Source organism: Acanthaster planci, linkage group LG01 (genome assembly GCF_054643075.1).
Source record: "Acanthaster planci isolate LZ-2023a linkage group LG01, COTS_SCS, whole genome shotgun sequence".
In the NCBI taxonomy this organism is placed as follows: Eukaryota; Metazoa; Echinodermata; class Asteroidea; order Valvatida; family Acanthasteridae; genus Acanthaster; species Acanthaster planci.
The window spans coordinates 18,685,098-18,697,310 of NC_141777.1; the positions used below are offsets into that span (position 1 = coordinate 18,685,098).

General features: G+C 39.0%; 1 protein-coding gene across 1 annotated transcript in view; it reads left to right on the forward strand.

Moving 5' to 3' along the window:
* Positions 1-12,213, forward strand: part of ndufaf5 (NADH:ubiquinone oxidoreductase complex assembly factor 5) — a 96,673-nt gene that overhangs the window by 74,344 nt on the left and 10,116 nt on the right. The window lies entirely within an intron of this gene.

The window sequence follows — 12,213 nt, forward strand, 5'->3', positions numbered from 1 at the left end:
GCCATTTCACCTCAAAGTGTTCTTGCGTAAGTGAATTCTACCGCTTATTGTGTGGACTTTATAGCAATTGCCCCCTTCTTGGTGGAGAAATCTGAAGTTGGTTGCAGACAGAATGGTGACACCTCTATGGATTCAGAAGCAAAGCCGCATACATGTGTTTGCAGTTGCCAAGCACATGGTACATTTACATGTACAGGACATAACTGTCCCAGTTTGTTCATGTACTTCATCCCCACCACTTGTGCAGGCCAAGCCTGGGTACCATGTCAAAAGTGCCTCAGCAGTATCTTTTTTATTGATAGTATCTGCCTCTGTGTTCAAGATTCACAACTGCTGAATTAAAAATCCCCCTTATGACTTACCATAGTTTGTTTCCATTTTCCAGTTTATGTGTATAGATTTCCCTTTTTATTCAAACTGTTCTCTTTTTTCTTTGAAGCACATTTTCTTGTGGGATATCAAATTGCATCTTAGCCTACTTTGCTGATTTGCTGACAAAAGGGCCATAAGTCCAGGCCTCGTGTCATGGGCACTGATGGAGATCAACTGAGATGGGAGTTGACCCAGTGATTAAGTGATGAGAGACTTAGCTTCCTCAGGAACTAACTGAGATGTAATGGATGGACACGATGAGTTGTGTTCAAATCCTGGGCCCTCCAGATTAATCACTGCACCAACAACACTGCTCTTCAAACACAGTGCTCCAGATAAATTAGACTTAATCGTGGAAACCGAACCACCTGAACTTTCATCAGTGAAATGCATCCCCCCAATTAAGACCTTCTGCACTCAGCCGGTGCTTTATTCCCACATTCAAGAATACATGACAGATTTTTTTTGTTGGGGGGGTGGTCTTTGGTAATGTAAAGATGTACAGTGCACGATTCTAAGTAACTGCACGTATACGTGCACAACAGTTGGTGAACTTTGCCTTTAATTAAAACACGTCCCAGACACATGTGATCAATGGAGTTGGCAGCTGTGCATATTTGTAATCAGCGCGTGATCTCTTTTTTATCGTTAACATCAACTGAAAAAGTCAGCAAGCCGTGTACATGTGCAGTTTTGTGTTGCTGGTGTATGTTCTTATTCCCCAGAGGTTTAACTCAAGTGTAGCAGGAAGAAAATGCAAAAGGGTCACCTGTATGCACATGTAACACATCACTGGCAGCATGTTGAGAGTCCTCAGACAACTTGAATCATGAGGCTGGACCATTCATGTCCATGTATATACTGTAAACGTACTTGTGTGCACACTTGTAGGATGTCTTCAGGGTGGTCATGTAGTCCTCATCAGTGTAGTGGCCAAGGAATTCGTCAATCATATGAGTACCTGTAGCTGGTACAGTGATTCCAAGAACTCCAGTAGAAAATTCTCATTTGCTTTCTGATAAATAAATTTCAACCGAATTCCTCTGCTGCATTTTTTTTAGAAAACCGTAATTCACCCACCATCACTCCACTCGAGTGAAGACCTGCATGGAGGGGATCTTGGATGTTTGCCAATTCTCACGTGTACCATCACCCCCTTGTGCTCCAAATACTGGAGTGTGGTTGCCATAGCATTTCTGGTATTTCATTTTATCAACCCATCTCCCTCCACACGGAAAACAAAAGTATTACAGGCCTGTCTAATTGCTGGAGCAGACATCGGAAATTGTGAGATGGAGCCTCATTGCACTCGAGATGGCGTTCCAAAGGTCACAGCAATTTTGAGTATAATTGTGGAATAAACCTTTTCACATTTGAGAGAGATGCATGGTAGCATCCTTGTATGTTTTATTGCAAGTAATCAATAATAGTAAAGAAAAACATGTGGAAGAAATCTTACATAGAACATAGTGGTGTTTGGTTGAGGTTTGGAGGGAAATCGATTTGCCCTTACCTCTCCCCCCGCTGTTATTTGAAGGGATTTGCTGTCCAGACTGGCTATTAGAGCAATGACTAACGCATCTCTATGTCTGTAATGATTCCAATATTGTGTGGATGACCCGCTGTGACTTCAAACAGCTTTGCACAGTAAAGGAAGGGTCAGGATCTGTTGTGTGTACATGAAATTTGCATGATTTGTGCACCACACAGTGCAGGGTGGTGTTAATAACCTTGTCTTACCAGTGAGTCCGGAACTAAGGTAGACATGTCAACAAGAATTGAATATCGGAATGCAGAATTGCTAGTATTAGAAAAATTCAACTCAATTTCATACCAGCTTGCATGGCAAACTGGGTTTGCTGTTAATCCTTTTGAAGAGATATTGCGTGTGAATTGAAGGGTCCTTAGAGCAATGAATTTTTCTTGCACAGGTGTTTTGTGCAACTTGGCACTTTTGTCCTTTGTGTGAAAATTACTTTGACATCTCCTTCCGTTAAGTGCATTGAAAAGTGAACTTTCTTAGACATTGCAAATTGTCCATACCTTTCTGAAGAACAGAGGGCACTGTTGCTGTGATTTCAAATCGGGGAAGACACTATTCATTTTACAGGTGTTTCTATTTCAATTAGGAAACCAAAATGTGCTTATTGAATTTCTTTCTGGGAAAGGGCTGCTCATTGATTTATTGCCATGGACTTACCCAACGCTGTATTACCAAGAAAAGGAAATTAAGCCTAGTGAATATAGCAAAATTTAAACTAATCTATGCTAATCTATGCCAGGATGAAGTACATGTACGTATAGAAACAGTCCAGCCAGTGGACTGTGCCGTATTTGCATTGTGTCATGCTTTTTTAAGCTTTTCATTTAATGACAGTGAGTGCACAAGGTCTACTCTTGCATTTTGTTGTAAAATAAATGCAAAATAAAAACCTCAAGGTCTAGTCCATGTACATTTACTGGTACGTGTACTGTTTGGGTGCCGTTTTTGTGGATTAATTACATTCAGGGTATATAATGTACCAATGTAAAATGTCAATGTAAAATGCCATACTAATTTGGAATCAGTTGTGTGAACTGGATGCAAACAGGTGTAATGTCTTCCCATATTCATAACATGGAATTGCCTGTGGGTTGTTGTATTTGCAAGTACATATTTTGTTTCAGAAAACATTCAGGCAGGAAAGAGCGGATGGAGCTGTAATGGTGAATGGATGGATTGTGTATATTGTTGATGGAATGTCAGTTCCGGTTTATTCACTAGTCATGTAATCTTGTCTTCATGGAGGAAAAAAGCCCCAAGCAGACATATTCGCTCTGGGGGGAAAATGTTGCACATGTCAGCTTTACTTCATCAGCTTCAATCAAACATGAATTTCTCTTGGGTATCATGCAAACCGTACAGTTTCATCCATTTACAGGACGTATGTTTCTTGTCATATTGATACATGTACATGTATATTGCGTCTGTATGCCGCCACACAATGAAACTTTGAATATTGGTTGATCGGCTCCTTGGCAAGGGTTGGGGTTGAATGCATACCATTCTCGGACTGCCACATTGAAAAGAAAGCATTAAAATGATTTTAAAAAAATTGTAATTAACCTTCCGATCTTGTACCTTTTCTCGTAAGTGATTTAAACATTTATGAATTGTTCATTATCAAAGTGTCCTAATTTACCCAATGCTTTTACTCTCTGTGAGATGCTATGGAATTTTGTCACCTGTTACTGCAATTGGGCAAATGTCATTGAAGTGGTGCAATTTGCATTCAGATCTCTAACTTGCCTGAAAATACTGCAACTTTTCTATTAAAGATCCTTTAATTATTGAAATGTGAATAAATACGGTACCCAAATTTTTGTCATCTGTGAGAGACCATGGGAGTGATATTTAGTTTTAATGAAATCTCATGAATTACATGTACATGTACAGTAGTCAGTCTGGTGACATCCAAGAACAAAAACAAAGCATAGAAAACATACATGTAGCTAATTGCTTGGTACAGTTAAACTTGCATCAGAGAATCCAATGTCTGGGGGGGGAGAACACATTGTACAGAGATGGTCAAAAATGGATCTGTTGACTCTGCCGTTGACAGTGACAAAATAGAGTTGGCGGTGCTATTAGCTGGAAGGAATTTCTAGACTGATGAGGCTTGTAATTTAAACGTACTGTGATCCCATATCCATGTTGTATTTGTGATTGTCCTTGTTCTTTGCTTCAACTTGACTGACCCTAATATCACTTGTGGGTGAAGTTTTTGCCTTGAATCACTAATGGGTTCTTGCTTTCTTAATCTCATTAATTATCTCCTGTAATGTACAGGCCACAAATGTGTCCATTCAGCTTTGACATACTTATTTCATCCAATCCAATGAGAGGCACTCTCCTTTTGTTTGTTGTGCCCAAAGTTCTGCAGCACCTCAGCAGCAATTTTTACGGGCAAATTGCGTGTAAGTTGTGCCTCGAAATGGCCTGATTACCAGAGTGTGAAATGCTCTTGTGAATGTAATCCATTTGCTCTTTTGTGGGTGGCCTCGTCTAGATGGTTCCAGAGCCATTACATCAATTACTAAGCGGTCGTGTTACAGTAAAGATGGATTGCTCACACAAGCTGCAAAGATGGACCAAAAAGGCAAGGCTGACCGAAAGGGGCAAAGTAGAAACCGAAAACGTGGTAACCTGATGACAACACACTGACAATGGACAACACTTATCATCACATTGTGAGATGCTTTTCTGAACGCCTGGCTTCTTTTGCAATATGTCCCTGACTGGATGGAGTACTGCTCTCTATATAGCTCCTGAGCTAGTGGATCTTCCCTGTGATTAATTTTCTGCCTTTGTTGTGCTTGTGAATTGAATCAAGGACCAGAACATTATGGATTTTCATTTCCACAAGTTATTCCACCTACAGTACATGTACATGCAGTAAGAGTTGTAAGGCATTCGCTCAGCATAGCTATCGTGCACTTCTGTTTTGCCAGGCCTTTCTCAACATGGGAAGTACTCTTAGATGGGCATCGATTTCCAGCCACTGGCAGGTTTTCCTTGCACATTCAAATGAAAATTGCCAAAGCACAAGCACAGATGCATCATATTTTGGGGTGTTGGTGACAAGTGAGGTTGATCCCGGCCTTCTGTTATGTTTGCTTTAAAGTTTGTTCTGCTGATGGATGGTTTTGAGACAGATTTATTGCAACATACAATAACTGATGGTAAATTGTATTTGCCATCAATCCCAAGGAGATATTACTGGATTGTGCATGGTACATGTACTGGGTAGATGTACGTGTACAGTTTGACTGTTTTACATTACATCAATGTGTTATTAACAAACAGTCCTCCCTTGCAGTGCACTTTTTACATGTGCACTTGCTTTTACCCCATTACTCAGAGCCAAGTTGATTTATTGTTCCTGATGCTGCTCTCTCTCAAGGCAAGGCAAATTCTGAAATTACACACACTTAGATAAGTCACTAACAATCATTCTAGCAATATTTTGATTATGATTTTGACCTTAAGGATGGCATTTGGGCTGTATGTGATATACATGTGTAGATGAATCATGCACATAAGTTATTTATTGATTTAATTTTTTGGGTAGGCACTATCATTTCGCTTGTCCTGATTTTCCCCCTCATATACATGTGTGTCCGCTTTTTCATATTTGATCATGCTGGCATAGTATTGTACTATATTTCAGTATTTGTGGCATGTTCAACACCATTTCGCAGGAACAGCACTATTGGCTGCATATGCACTGTAAATGTGGATGTTACTGTTACAGTCGTTATTTTCAAACTCAGGATTCTATGCGCTTCTGAGACAGTACTCACAGAAATTGTACTGATGGAGACTTGTGTGCCCTTTCCAGAAAATGTGGATTGTTATGATCTGTAAAAGACCGTTCTAAAGGCCCGCATGAATTCTTTCAGTTAGATATCAGCCCTCTGTGCAGGCTACTTGAAACATATATACGTATGTAAACATGGTCTGATGGCAGGTAACTAAGTTGACTCCCCTTCCCATCAGCCAAGCTAGTGACCACGGTGGCTTTGTCTTCTTGCTGGATTAAAGATAAAATCTGAGCCAATGGTCATCGAGCAACTGGTCGGGACTATGAGTAGATCTGCCCCAGTCATGCTTGGTTCGAATGCCCTAGTGCCTCCCTTGAAGAGTCTGGAACCCGAGGCCAGATAGGAGACTGGGATGAAACAGTTCTGGCCTTGTGGTTGGCCAAGTCATCCTAGCCTGTCTGAGCTGCCATGGATTAATGCACTGCATGGAAAGGGGGGGGTCCTTCAATGGAATCCTTTAAGTGTGCATTTATGCCCCTTTCAAATTAATGACTAGTCTTTATTGCCGTTTGGTATGGTACAATGTACATGCACATGTATTTGGGGGGCTTTACTTCCACATTGAAGAATAAACCAAGTTGAGGCATCATATGTAAGCTTCAGCATTATGTTTCCATTGTTTGTTTTATTCCTATGCTCATTTCACATTTCTTTCTTTCATTGTAAGGAAGACATCCAGTAATGAGCAAATTGTATACACTGTATCCATGTAGGCCTGGGTGTTCATACAGGGTTTTTACAAAGAGCGAAATTTTAATTTTGTAACAAAATCCATCCTCTTAAAACTTTATGGTGCATTTGCAGTATCATGTTTGTTCAATTCCTTTGGAGGAGCATATGGCCTCATAAAATTCACTTGATTTACATGTTTACAAGCATCATGTTTATGGTTTATTTATGGAGGAATGCCAGTTGGGCCTATTTGCTGATGTGCATATGGATGCCTTAGAGGGAAGTCCTTATTAGCCCAAACATAGGAAGTTAGAAAGGTGTACAAAATTGATGAGGCCCATGCAGTGGTAATTTTGGTCAGGGTTGGATGGAAAGTATTGTTTTTTCCAGCCAAATTGTAGCCCCCCCCAAAAAAAATATAGTGGGGGCCCCACTTAAACAAAATTGTTCAATTTGCATTCTCAGAGTGGAGAGTATTTGTAGCAGTGTGTGATAATTTATTCAGATCACACTGGAGAAAGAGACATTTTAGAGAGATTTTATTTTTCCGGCCCCCATTGGATTCATCTTCCTAGGTGCCTGGCATGTATTCAATTTCATGCACATTTTTCAGTTGGCTCATATTGGGTTATTTCTTTTTCAGAATTACCATATTCACTTTCATTTTTATGTTTTGCATACTAATGCGTGTTTTAATCAATCTGTTTTATTCATAGGCATTTAAAAATTTTATTTTCACCAGTCATAAGTCTATTTTATGCTTCCTTTCACAAATTTGTGCAAATCGAATTAATCTTTCTAAAGCAGAAATATTTTTTACAATATATTTGGTGTTTTCATATTTATTTGAAGTCAATCGTTTTCAAACTTAAGTGCCCAATTTATTTGTCCCGAAGCTTATCTGAGAACATGTTGCATTGTTCTTTCACTATAAATGTCCTTATGATACAAATGTCACGTGATTGGAACAATTCCTCTGTGTAATATTGTTATTCGTGTCTCAAATTGATTACAAACAAGAAATTAAGACTTTTTTGTGATTGTGTGTGCAAATACGGTTCATTTTCTTTATTTACTAGTTTATCGGTGTGTTTATTAGAGAAACAAATATCCTGGCCGTATAAAATGTGAAATTAACAAAGTTGGTAGAGGCAAAAGCAGGGTTGTCGTTCAACATGAAATCAAAGCTTGCTTTTTTCCCCCAACGCATTTATTCACAAATGCCGTGTGTCATTTTTTCCCATGGAGATTTCCCTTCAACATATGCAAATACGATTCAGGAGGCATATGCCATAGAAACGAATGTGAATGAAAGTTTGACAAGTATTTGTCAGTTGATTACATGGAAATCCTGACCAGGGTCATTCCAGGGCTTCCAACGAGCGTAAACGAAAGAAGAAACTCCTTTGAATTTGAATGAACTTGTTTAGTAAAAGACTGCTCAAAAAGAGAAATTGAAAAACACAGTTTGATGTACTAATGGTTACACGAGGGAGCATTAATTGTAAACAGTTTTTGAATCAGCCTCCTCTGAAATTGAGCAATATTTTAATGAAATTTACTTGGAAAGCCTAGGGCCGAGTCATTTTGAATAATTCACTATTTGATTATTCGACCTTTCATTCGATCTAGTATCTGAACATTCGGCATTACCGACCGGCCAATTGTTGATGATTAAACCATATACAAAATCAGTTGCTATAACGTACACACATTATAATCACTATAATAGCTTCTCTTTCTCCAGCCATGAGAGACGAACAATACTTCCTACCCTATTGAAAATTTCTATTGCTTTTAAATTTTGTAACCTTCGTCCCCTAGGGTGTATGTAAAAGTCATATTGAAATCCGAGGATTGGAACTGCTAGGGCTCTTGAATAATTTACTTTTTGAGTCGTTAACTTTTCATTTGGATCTGCTTGAAACAAGCCTCCACAGTGCAATTGTTCTCATTTAAAACAAGACAATTCTCCCTTCTTTTTCATGATTTTTGCATTCAAATATTCAAACTCAGAAATTAATATTCTAATATTCGATAACTGATCAAATATTCAGATATTTGGCACAGCCCTAGGATATCCATGGAAACTTACACTCTATTTATACTTTTGCAACTACAAATAATTTTTCTTTTTTTTTAAATTAAAATGGTGTAAGAGAAAAACAAACCTTTTTGGAGGATCCCAGAAAAGTTAGTACAGCTTGAAAGTTTTATCTCACTTAGTTGCCCGGTTCTTTTCCCGAATGCAGTCCTTGTTTGGCTGGTGTTTCTAACAAGGCATCAAGATGGCATTTGAGATTCCAATTTTCAACGTAAAATCTGTCTGTCTGTCTGTCTGTCTGTTTTGTTTTGTTTTGTTTTGTTTTGTTTTGTTTTGTTTTGTTTTGTTTTGTTTTGTTTTGTTTTGTTTTGTTTTGTTTTGTTTTTTGTTTTGTTTTGTTTTTGTTTTGTTTTGTTTTGTTTTGTTTTTGTTTTTGGTTTTGGTTTTGGTTTTGGTTTTGTTTTTGGTTTTGGTTTTGGTTTTGGTTTTGGTTTTGGTTTTGGTTTTGTTTTTGGTTTTGGTTTTGGTTTTTGTTTTGGTTTTGGGTTTGTTTGGTTTTGGGTTTGTTTGGTTTTGGGTTTGTTTGGTTTTGGGTTTGTTTTGTTTTGGGTTTGTTTTGTTTTGGGTTTGTTTGGATTTTACGATAAAGTCATGAGAGATTGACATACTACACAAGCCCATAGTCATCAGCTTTCACATCTGATAGTGATAACAAAAAGGGTTTAGGAAATAAATTCCAAACATAAAATAAATAGTTTGGTAGCATAACAGCTAGACACTGAAGCTTCCCTTACTGTCTTCAATTTGTGGAGTTTTTGTCCTTTGCATCATACTGTTTCGCTGGGACTCATCAGATGCAAGGTGTCACCTTAGTGTATTCACCCGGAGTTTGCCATGGTAACCACAGCAGAATAAAATATCATTGTGATACATTTTGGATTGGTCTGTGCCCATCTGTTACTCTCCCCTAGTGAAAATGGGGCGGAGTAAGAGAGGCTGGCATCCTCAGGATGGGCGGCCCCGTTACTCAGCAACTGTGAAGTGGCTGGCATTACTAGCCAAGGTGTGGCGCTGTACCCTCACTGAACATTAAGGGATCATCCCTGACCTGACCAAGGTGTGTTGGCGGCTCCACACAGAGCAAGCTGCCGAGCGTGAGACACTTTGTCAAGACAGTTCATCTGGAACTTTCTAATATGTGCTCGTATCACCATAGGGTTAATTATACAGACAGATTTCAGGCAAATATTACGGATGTCACATCTGCCCAGAGTCAAGGTGACTAATGCCATAGGGGAAGTTGTCAGGGTGTCAATGAGGCCTTTGAAAATCCTATTTCAAAGCATAATTGAATGGAAAACACCCGCCACAAATTGCATGACTTTGCCATAGCCCCCGATCTTTCAAATGAGGCGTTTGGAATGGCAAGACGTATTCCCCTCCTCCACAGAGTTCAGCTCATTCATGCTTGGCGGCTTTTGCACCAGGAGCCAATGCATACATGTATATTACATAGACCTTTCTTTGCGGTGCTAATATAGCAGACCCTTGAAAGGTTTATTTGTAGCACGTCTCCAGGTCTTCAGAAAGCATATCAGCAAATAACGATACTGGCAGAATTTCTAAAATTAGCATAGATCCTGAGCAGTACCATCACCAGACATTTTCTAAGGAACCTGGCGACGAGAAACCAACATACGTGTACATGTAATTTGCTGTTCAAAACCTTTCTGCAGCTATAGTAGCAAATTATTTTGTAAGGTATTTGTCCGTGCTGGTGTCATGTACATGTGTACATCAGCATGTATGCACACGAGGCACACATGATGTACATTCATGACTTGGGCAGAGTTTACTCAAGTGAAGGCTGAAGAGTAAGTTCTTCCATTTTATTCAACCCTTGAATAATTTACACCTGTCATTTGGTAGCTTATTTATCAAGTGTCATGGAATTCCAACACACACTGCTGCCAAACTATATAAATAGAAGTTCCATTCCTCTGATAAATGGAAGTTCCATTTTTTTTCTTGTCACACTGAGTCTGAACTCCCATGTAAGGGGTGCATGTATTTACCAGTAAGAGGGTATTTCTTCAGATGATGCATTGATTTATATATAGTGTATAAGAAATATTTCACATTGTCCTGTGGGAGGAATAGTGGCACGAGATGACAGATGAAATACCCACTGGCGTCACCTCCTAGAATGTAGCTTTAGGCAGTCATCTTATGATATTATTCTTACCAATGCACTCCCAAACATCCATTATTTGTATACCACTCAGAATAATTATATGATTAATAAAGAAGTAATCATATTTTAATGTTTTTTCTATAGATGTTGATTTCAAATCTGTTTGTCCACACAGGAAATCTGCAATTGTTCGACCAAAAACCAAACAGTTGGCACTTTTCTCAAATCAAATTTCAATCCTAAAATTTACAGAAGCTGCCCATTCAGCAACCCACGTAAAAAGAGGAATTTGTGTGTCGTCCTTTTCCGAGCCTTCGATTGTGTCTGTGGTTCCTTTGAGTTGCATCATTAATGGAATTGTGTTCTGTTTTGTCACCTTTGTTATCTGGCGACCTTGACGTGTCTCTGCACCTGCTTCCACAGGGCCGGAGTCCCACTATAAAAACCAGTGGTAAATTTGCAATTTAAATTTAGTAGCAAGGGATTGTAGTGCCACTGGCTGTCAATTCACTCTTTTCTCTCTCGTTGGTTTTATTTTTATTTTTCCTTGCGCTGATGAAGATTCGGTTTTGTATTCCGGCTGCTTTAGTTTTTCAGTTTATGAAACTCTACTCTTGTGAATGAAACCTGACCCTGCCGAAGATGTCGGACTCTTTTGAAATGGGCAAGCTTAGGCCATAGTTCTAAATACACAGCAGGTAACAAACATACTTCCCAAAAAATTCTGCCAATTCTGAAATTACCCGTCTTTCTCACTTGAACAGAATTTAAAATAATGGTGGTATAGCTAGTTTCTACCAACAGGTCCCTTCAGCCCGGTGATCACATGTCAGGACAATTTTATTCGCAATTTGTAGTTTGGAAAGAGCTTTATTGGTTAACACTCTGCAACCTCACTACTGTTAATGGTCGCAGCATAGACCTTATAATGTGATACCACAAACAAGAGTTTAACGTATGCACGCACAATATACACTGTCTGTTGTCTCGAGTCCTTTATCATATCAGAGTATAAGCCAAACGAAGTACTTTACCGAAGTTTTTTTGTCTCTGTGCTTAACAGACATGTACATATGCCTTCATTCGTCCCGATCAAGTTAAATGATCCACGGCCTTCAACTTGAGGTGAAGCTGAGCTGAGTTGACGTTTTTAAGCGACACTCAAGCATGCATGGCAGATATTTAATTGTTGTGAGCGGTGTAAGGTCCATGTATCAATATAAGCTTGGATGTATGTACATTGTACAATGTACTCACTTCTTTCCAAGTTCATTGATGCAGTTCTTTTTGTCATAAGGAGGACTTTTCTCCCATGTTGACAGAAGAAATCCTGTGTGTTTTTCCGAAAAGTATTAAGAGGATTTTTCTTTCAAATGTGTGTGTTTTCTTCTTGGATTTGCAGCCTCAGCCATGGGCATAGACCTGAGGTTTGTTGATGTGCAGTGTTGTTCTTTTAGGAATAGAACAATTTTGCTGCGAGCTTATCAAGTTGCCTGCGATTCCTTCCATTTTCTCGTTCTCTAATTCTGTTATTGTTGGCATCTTGCAGGATATAAGTGCAGCTGCC